Below are 9,545 nucleotides of genomic sequence, written 5' to 3' on the forward strand. Positions count from 1 at the left end.
TGAATAAATGAATGAATGAGTGATTGAATGGTATGTGGTCTGGAGCACAAGAAGCGGGACTTCCCAGTTGATGCCAAAGCACACTTGCTATCTTTGCTCTCTTTTGTTAAAACTGTCCCCCCTGAAATCTTTTTCAACTAAGCCTGACTTTGGACTTTCAAGCTTGTCTCTATAACATTCAATTTTAGCAGAAATCCTGCTCAGTATGTTTCACCATAATGCCCCATCCTTGATATATTATCACTCTGAATATATAATGGGGTTCCTGGTCCTCTACCAGGTGATATCTAATATCCTGGTCTACCTTCAGCAAGAACCCAGTTAGATATCCTTTTGGACAGAATCCTCCCCCCACCCCCCGCCCGCCCCCCCCCCCCACCGCCGCGCCCTTGGTAATTTTTCATCCACTGAATGCACCCTACCGCTCTCTTTGGCTATAAATTTCCAGTCTCGCTTGTTGTACTCAGAGTTGAATTCAATCTCACCTCTCCTACTGCAAGACCCTGGTGCAGTAGTAGCCATACATATCTTGATTGCTATCCCCCACACCACCCATTTAATAAAGTCTTCCTTACAGTGCTTTAAGGAGTGTCATGAACGAGTAACGTTCTTCTTTAACACCGATAGCCCCCCATTATCTCTACCAGGACTGGGTGACTTGGTAGAGGAGGAGGTGTGGGTCTTAAAAGGATGTGTAAGCCAAAGACAATAAGGCAGAAAGCCCTAATAATTTGGAAACAACGGCAATCACTGTTGCTTCCTCTGTGGCAAGCTATTTCCATACGCTTTCCTTGTATTCACTCAACAAACCAGTTTTCTCCAGCTAGGGCCAGGCACGTGCGGCGGGAGCCTGGGATCTGGCAGTGGCGGGTCGCCCGATGGGCAGAAACCTGGCACTTTCTTTTTGCTTTTGCTACTGTAGTTTCCTTCCTTTGCTGGGTCGGATGGTCACTAAACCCTCTGGTTTTCTAGCGGGATTGTCCTTGCTTCTTGACTCGATTTTCCTGCCAACCGGAGAGGCTAGGCAGTCGTCAGGAACTGCAAACCCGGCATTCTCCAAGAGTTCTTTCGCAGGCAGCCACAGGCGCCCAGCCCAAGTTCTCCTCCGCCCTGACCTGGTGGATCCGCCGACAGCCTGCGCAGTGAGGCGGGGCAACGCAGCAGGCTGTCGCAGAAAGCAGGCCGTTCCAGAACAACTTCTTTTCAGCGTGTCAGGATGGCCGAGTGGTCTAAGGCGCCAGACTCAAGGTGTGTACCTTCCCCGAGGGCATTCTGGTCTCCGAATGGAGGCGTGGGTTCGAATCCCACTTCTGACAGGCGTGTTTTTGCAACTTTTCGCGAACGTATCCAAGAACATTTCCCGTTAGTGCTGGCAGTTTTTGTTTTCTGTTTCTGAGACAGCGGCCATATTCAGACTTTACGTTGCTCCGGTTCTTCATTATCTGTTTTCTTCGGCTTTGCAGCGGCCGAGAAACCGGTCAGGTGCAAGAGGGAGGCGGTATGAATACCGGAGGTTCTAGTAACCGCATTGAGCAACTCAGTTTACGTCACATTTTATACAGTTAGTCTAGCTTACAGTAGACGGCTCTCTTATGTGTTCCCTGGTGGTCTAGTGGTTAGGATTCGGCGCTCTCACCGCCGCGGCCCGGGTTCGATTCCCGGTCAGGGAAGGTACTTTTGTTGGGGTTTTTTTTGTTGTTTCAACTTAACGCCAAAAATACAATATTGGCTACCTTTCTGTTCAGGAGAACGTAATTACCAAAGGCGAGGATTAGTCTGGTTAAGGAGTGCCGGCTGTCTGTGGATCACTGTCCTATACTTAAGGATACCTTAATACAAGGCAGACAGCACTAACTGATCCCAAAAGAAAACTCTGATGCCGCCACAAGTGTCAGGTCTTCCAATGCCCAGGGTTAAAAAAAAAAAAAAAAAGTCCCCCGAATACTCAAAATGATATTAGAATGACCAATGTCACCTAGAGGGGGCTCACTGCTCACGACTCAGGCAAGTTTTACTATATATACAAAGGAGTCAGGAAATTCTTCCCACCCCAACACGTTCCTTTCTATTTTGAAAGTAAACTGAAATAAGTAAAATAATGACATAACGAACACCGGTGTTCTTTCTACCTACATACGACATAAGTTAATATTTTGCCACATTTTCTCTTTCTTTCTAGACATAATCAGAGCTTCCTCAGTCTCCCACCCGTTTGAAAGTTGCATACATTATTACACTACTCCATGTCACACCTGAGAAAATCAACATTAACTTGTCATCAGATGCCAGTCCACATTTGAATTTACCCTAATTGTTCCCAAAATATCTTTTATAGCTGCTTTTTAAATTTTTTTATTCTAGAAATTTCCACTGCTCATTTTTCTGTTGTGACTCCTGTGGAAAATAATCTATTTTAATAATAAAAACTCTTCAGCCACATTTAAGTTCTATCTTCTTAGTATTTGTATAATATTCTGACCCTCTATGCTTAATTTGTTGTTTTTGAAAGTATTCATTTCTCCCTGAGTATCTTTTCTAGACCTCCAGGCCAGGCTGTTAGGATATAGCCTACCTCCATATTAGTTACAGCTTGGCTTACCAAACTACCCTTGAACAAGTAATTTTGCCTCTGCTTTTCTCTTTCCTAGCTGTTGGCTTTTTTTTTTTTTTTTTTTCCTTTTGGTAATTTAGCATCGTGTGGAGTATAGCATAGCAAATGATGACTGCTGGTCAGATTTAGCTGAGTGCAAGTCCTGACTGGACTTTTCAGAAGGCAAGCTGTCTATTCTCTCTAAGCTTTAGTTTTCTCATCTGTAAAGCTGGCCAATCAAAGGATGAATAAGAAAGAGAATGAAATTTCATCTAATCTTTAAGTTTCATTTTGAAATTTTCCCTCCTCTTCAAAAGGAATTGGAAGGAACCTAAGTATATATATATATGTTATGTGTGTGTGTGTGTGTGTGTGTGTATGTGTAAAGAATTAAAAAAAGCTGGGAAGACATATACTAAATGTAACTGATTTTCTATAACTGGTAGGATTATGAAAATTTTTAATTTTCTTTGTCCTAATGTCAGGCATTTGCTGATTTTTCTACCATGAGTATATACAATTTATTAGTAGAAGAATAATACAATTTATTTGAAAAATTGCTCACATGTTATACAAAAATCAATTCAAAATGAGTCGTAGACTTAAATGTAACACTTAAAACTATAAAACTTTATGAGAAAACATAGGAGAAAACCATTAAGACCTAGTGCTTAGTGAAGAGTTCTTAAATATGACATGTAGGAAAATATTAAATTGGACCTCATCAAAATGAAAAACTTATTCTGCAAAAGACCTTAAGACAATGTAAAGACAAGCTACAAACAGAAGAAAAATATTTGCAAACCACATCTCTGACAAAGGGCTCATATCTAGGAGGTAGAGAGAACTCTCAAAACTCCATGATAAAAAAGTAAACAATCCAATTAGAAAATGAGCCAATGGCAGGACAAGACATTGATGTTCAGTGCTGTTGAAGTGCAAATGAAAATCACAATGAGATATCACCACAAGCTTTTCAGAATAGCTAAAATAAAAAGCAGTGATAACAGCAAATGCTAGTGAGGATGACAAGAAACTGGATCACTTGTTCATTGCTAGCGGGAATGTAAATGGTATAGCCATTTAAGAAAGAGTCTAGCAATTTTTTTTTTTTTTTTTTTTTAGGAAACTAAACATGCAGTTACTATATGACCCAGCAATTACATTCTTAGGCATTTATCCCAGAGCAATGAAAACTGATATTTACACAAAAACCTGTACACAAATGTTCAAAGCACTCTTATTGATAACAGCCAAAAAAACAGGGAACAATTGAAATGCCCTTCAACAGGTGAATGGTTAAACAGGTGGTAGTACCACCATACCATAGAATACTACTCAGCACTAAAAATAAATGAACTACTGATGCAGGATATAACTTGGATATACCTCAGGGAGTTATGCTGAGTGAAAAAGTCAATATCAAAAGGTCACATACTTCATGATCTCATTCACATAACATTTTAAAAAAGAAAAATTATAGTGATAGAAAACAGATTACTGATTGATAGGGCTTGGAGATGTTGGGAGGTAGGGAGTGGGGCAGAAGTGACTAAAGAGGCATAGCAAGAGGGATATCTTCGCGTTGATGAAATAGTTCTGTATCTTGTTGTGGTTGCAGTTAGAAGAATATGCACATGTGAAATAATAAAAGACCTAGGAATAAACCTACCTAAGGCGACTCAATGGACTTGGGTTTGGGTGGACTCTGGGAGTTGGTGATGGACAGGGAGGCCTGGCGTGTTGCGGTTCATGGGGTCCCACAGAGTCGGACACAACTGAGCGACTGAACTGAACTGGAGACAAAAGAGCTGTATACAGAAAACTATAAGACACTGATAAAAAAAAATTAAAAGACATTAACAGACGGAAGATATATCTTGTTCTTGGGTCGGAAGAACCAATATTGTGAATATGACAATATTACTCAAATCAATCTACAGATTTAAGGCTGCTGCTGCTGCTGCTAAGTCGCTTCAGTCGTGTCCGACTCTGTGGGACCCCATAGACGGCAGACCGCCAGGCGCCCCCGTCCATGGGATTCTCCAGGCAAGAACACTGGAGTGGGTTGCCATTTCCTTCTCCAATGCATGAAAGTGGAAAATGAAAGTGAAGTCGCTCAGTCGTGTCCGACTCCTAGCGACCCCATGGACTGCAGCCTACCAGGCTCCTCCATCCATGGGATTTTCCAGGCAAGAGTACTGGAGTGGGTTGCCATTGCCTGCTCCAGATTTAAGGTAGTCCTTCTCAAATTGTGGCTCAGCCAGTCAAGCGTCTGCTTACAATGCGGGAGACCTGGGTTCGATCCCTGGGTCAAGAAGATCCCCTGGAGAAGGAAATGGTAACCCACTCCAATACTCTTGCCTGGAAAATCCCATGGACAGAGAAGCGTGATAGGCTACTGTCCATGGGGTTGCAAAGAGTCAGACACGACTGAGCCACTTCACTTTCCTTTCCTTTTATCAAATTGTCAATGGCATTTTTTCACAGAACTAGAACAAAAAAGGTCACAATTCGCATGGTAAAATAAAAGACCCCAGAATAGCCAAAGCAATCTTGAGAAAGAAGAATGAAGCTGGAGGAATCAACCTTCCTTATTTCAGACTGTACTACAAAATTACCACAAGGGCTTCCCTTGTGGCTCAGCTGGTAAAAAAATCCGCCTGCAATGCAGGAGACCTGGGTTCCCACTCCAGTATTCTGGCCTGGAGAATTCCATGGACTATAGTTCATGGGGTTACAAAGAGTCAGGCCCAACTGAGTGACTTTCACTTTCACAAAACCACAGTCATCAAGACAGTATGGTACTAACACAAAAACAGAAATATAGACCAATGGAACAAGACAGAAAGCCCAGAGATAAACCTACACACCTATGGGCACCTTATCTTTGGCAAAGGAGGCAAGAATATAAAATGGAGAAAAGACAGCCTCCTCACAAAGTGGTGCTGGGAAAACTGGACAGCTACATGAAAAAGAATGAAATGAGAATACTCCCTAACGCCATACAAAGGTAAACTCAAAATTGATTAAAGACCTAAATGGCTTCCCAGGTGGCTCAGTGAGTAAAGAATCTGCTTGCTGTTCAGAGGACCCAGGAGGTGTGGGTTTGATCCCTGGGTTGGGAAGATCCCCTGGAGAAGGGCATGGCAACTCACTCCAGTATTCTTGCCTGGAGAATCTCACAGACAGAGGAGCCTGGTGGGGTGCAGTCCATAAAGTCATAGAGAGTTAGACATGACTGAAGCGACTGAGCACACAAGGATACTATAAAACTCTTAGAGGAAAACATAGGCAGAACACATTTTCACATAAGATCCTCTATGACCCACCTTCTAGAGTAATGGGCAAGAGAGTTCCAGAAAAACATCTATTTCTGCTTTATTGACTACTCCAAAGCCTTCAACTGTGTGGATCACAATAAACTGTGGAGAATTCTGAAGGAGATGGGAATACCAGACCACCTGTCCTGCCTCTTGTGAAACCTGTATGCAGGTCAGGAAGCAACAGTTAGAACTGGACATGGATCAACAGACTGGTTCCAAATAGGAAAAGGAGTACGTCAAGGCTGTATATTGTCACCCTGCTTATTTAACTTATATGCAGAGTACATCATGAGAAACACTGGGCTGGAAGAAGCACAAACTGGAATCAAGATTGCCGGGAGAAATATCAATAACTTCAGATATGCAGATGACACCACCCTTATGGCAGAAAGTGAAGAGGAACTAAAAAGCCTCTTGATGAAAGTGAAAGAGGAGAGTGAAAAAGTTGACTTAAAGCTCAACATTCAGAAAACTAAGATCATGACATCTGGTCCCATCACTTCATGGCAAATAGATGGGGAAACGTCTAAAGTGTGGTCCCATCACCTCATGGGAAATAGATGGGGAGACAGTGGAAACAGTGTCAGACTTCATTTTTTGGGGCTCCAAAATCACTGTGGATAGTGACTGCAGCCATGAAATTAAAAGACGCTTACTCCTTGGAAGGAAAGTTATGACCAACCTAGATAGCATATTAAAAAGCAGAGACATTACTTTGCCAACAAAGGTCCGTCTAGTCAAGGCTATGGTTTTTCCAGTGGTCATGTATGGATGTGAGAGTCAGACTGTGAAGAAAGCTGACTGCCGAGAAATTGATGCTTTTGAACTGTGGTGTTGGAAAATACTCTTGAGAGTCCCTTGGACTGCAAGGAGATCCAACCAGTCCGTCCTGAAGGAGATAAGTCCTGGGTGTTCATTGGAAGGACTGATGCTGAAGCTGAAACTCCAGTACTTTGGCCACCTCATGCGAAGAGTTGACTCGTTGGAAAAGCCCCTGATGCTGGGAGGGATTGGGGGCAGGAGGAGAAGGGGACGACAGAGGCTGAGATGGCTGGATGTCATCACCGACTCCATGGGCATGAGTCTGAGTAAACTCCAGGAGTTTGTGATGGACAGGGAGGCCTGGCGTGCTGCGATTCATAGGGTCGCAAAGAGTCGGACACAACTCAGTGACTGAACTGAACTGACTGAACTAAACTCAAACGATTTCGGATAGCAAAGGAAACCATAAACAAGATGAAAAGACAAGCCTCCAGATGGGAGGAAATAATTGCGAATGAGCAACTGACAAAGGATTGATCTCCAAAATATGTAAGCAGTTCATGCAGCTCAACATGAGAAAAACAAAGAACCCGAACAAAAAGTAGGCAAAAGGCCTTAATAGATATTTCTCCAAAGACATCCAGGTGGCTAAAAAACACATGAAAAAATGATCAACATAGCTTATTATTAGAGGAATGCAAATCAAAACTACAATGAAGTACTGCTTCACACTGATCAGAATGGCTATCATCAAAAAATTTACAAATAATCTTATGAGAGTTCCCTTGTATGTTATTTGTTGTGTTTCCCTTGTTGCTTTTAACATTTTATCTTTGTCTTTAATTTTTTTCAGTTTGATTACTGGGTGTCTCGATGTGTGGGTTTATCCTGTCTGGGACTCTGCACTTCCTGGACTTTGTTGACTGTTTCTTTTCCCACGGTAGGGAAATCTTCAACTATTTTCTCTTCAAATATTTTCTCAAGTTCTTTCTCTCTTCTCCTTCTGGGACCTTTGTAATGTGAATATTGGGGCCTTTAAAGTTGTCCCAGAGTACAATTTTTTTTTTCATTCTTTTTTCTATATTTTGTTTTGCAGCAGTGATTTCCACCATTCTGCCTTCTAGGTTATTTATCTGTTCTTCTGCCTTAGTTATTATGCTATTGATTCCTTCTAGTGTATTGTTCATCTCTGTTTATTCTGTCGTTCTTCTAGGTCTTTGATAAACATTTATGGCACCTTCTCCATTTTTTCCCCCAAGATCCTAGGTCATCCTGGATCCTAGGTCCCGCTGGCCCTATCATTATTTTGAATTCTTTTTTTGAAAGATTGCCTATCTCCACTTCATTTAGTTATTTTTCTGGGATTTCATGCATTCTTTCATCTGGGAGATAGTCCTCTGCACTTTCATTTCAATTAACTGTCTGTGGTTGTGGTTTTCATTCTGGAGGCTGCGGGATTGTAGTTCTTCTTGCCTCTTCTGTCTGCCCTCTGGTGGATGAGGCTGATGAGAGGGACTGTTGTTTAGTCGCTTGGTTAAGTCTTGACTCTTCGTGACTCCATGGACTGCAGCAGGCCAGGCTTCCCTGTCCTGCACCATCTCCCATAGTTTGCTCAAACTCATGTCCATTAAGTCGGTGATGCCATCCAACCATCTCATCCTCTGTCATGCCCTTCTCCTCCCGCCTTCAATCTTTCCCAGCGACAGGGTCTTTTCTAATGAGTTGGCTCCTTGCATCAGGTGGCCAAAGTATTGGAGCTTCAGCTTCACCATCAGTCTTGGTGCTGGGGAAAACTGGAACTTGTTCTGGTGGGCAGGGTCCCGCTCAGTAAAACTTTAATCTGATTATCTGCTGATAGGTGGGGCTGCACTGTCTCTGTTAGTTGCTTAGCCTGAGGTTACCCAGCCCTGGAGTCCACAGGATCTATGGGAAACCTCTGATAGGATTGTTGTTGTCTAAGTCTGCTAAATATTGGAGGAATAGGAAATACTTCAGTATCAATATTTCCAACAAATATTCAGGGTTGATTTCCCTTAAGATTGACTGGTTTGATCTTGCAGTCCAAGGGACCCTCAAGAGTCTTCTCCAGCACAGAGTTCAAAAGTATCAATTCTTTGGTGCTCAGCCTTCTTTATGGTACAACTCTCACATTAGTACATTACTACTGGAAAAACCATAGCTTTGATTTTATGGACCTTTGTCAGCAAAGTGATGTCTCTACTTTTTCATATTCTGTTTAAGTTTGTTAAAGCTTTTCTTCCAAGGAGCAAGCATCTTTTAATTTCTTGGTTGCAGTCACCATCCACAGTGATTTTGGACCCCAAGAAAATAAAGTCTGTCACTGTTCGCATTTTTTCCCTGTCTATTTGTCATGAAGTGATGGGACCAGAAACCAAGATGTTAGTTTTTTGAATGCTGAGTTTTAAGCCAGTCTTTTCACTCTCCTTTTTCACCTTCATCAAGAGGCTCTTTAGTTCCTCTTCACTTTCTGCCATTAGGGTGGTATCATCTGCATTTCTGAGGTTGTTGATATTCTCCCAGCAATCTCTTTTTTTTTTATTATTAAGATACTGAGTTTATTTCACATGTATATTTTTGTCTCCCCACCATTTCCATCTGTCTGACCACCACTACTACTATTCCTATCATAACATTCCGTGCATACTTAAAACCAAGCAAAGGATGGAGTTCCATCTTTAAAAACTAAAGAGGCATTTTGGACCACACATTCTTGGGAATGGAACGTGGACAACATTTATCAGACCTGATAGGGAAAGTTCTCATTCTGCATTATTAAAAGGACAGCCAGATATCAACTGTTACAGAAATGAAATAAGATGGAAACTTTTTAACAAACTGTTTAAACT

The 9,545-nt window shown here is 42.0% G+C and overlaps 2 non-coding genes across 2 annotated transcripts; both read left to right on the forward strand.

The window, feature by feature from the left end:
* Positions 1-1,210: 1,210 nt before the first annotated feature.
* TRNAL-CAA (transfer RNA leucine (anticodon CAA)) lies at positions 1,211-1,316 on the forward strand. The gene is made up of 2 exons: positions 1,211-1,248; positions 1,271-1,316. It is a non-coding gene; the product is annotated as a tRNA-Leu (tRNA).
* A 282-nt stretch (positions 1,317-1,598) lies between these two features.
* Positions 1,599-1,670, forward strand: TRNAE-CUC (transfer RNA glutamic acid (anticodon CUC)). Its single transcript has one exon. It is a non-coding gene; the product is annotated as a tRNA-Glu (tRNA).
* Positions 1,671-9,545: the final 7,875 nt, after the last annotated feature.

Source organism: Dama dama, chromosome 9 (genome assembly GCF_033118175.1).
Source record: "Dama dama isolate Ldn47 chromosome 9, ASM3311817v1, whole genome shotgun sequence".
NCBI lineage: Eukaryota > Metazoa > Chordata > Mammalia > Artiodactyla > Cervidae > Dama > Dama dama.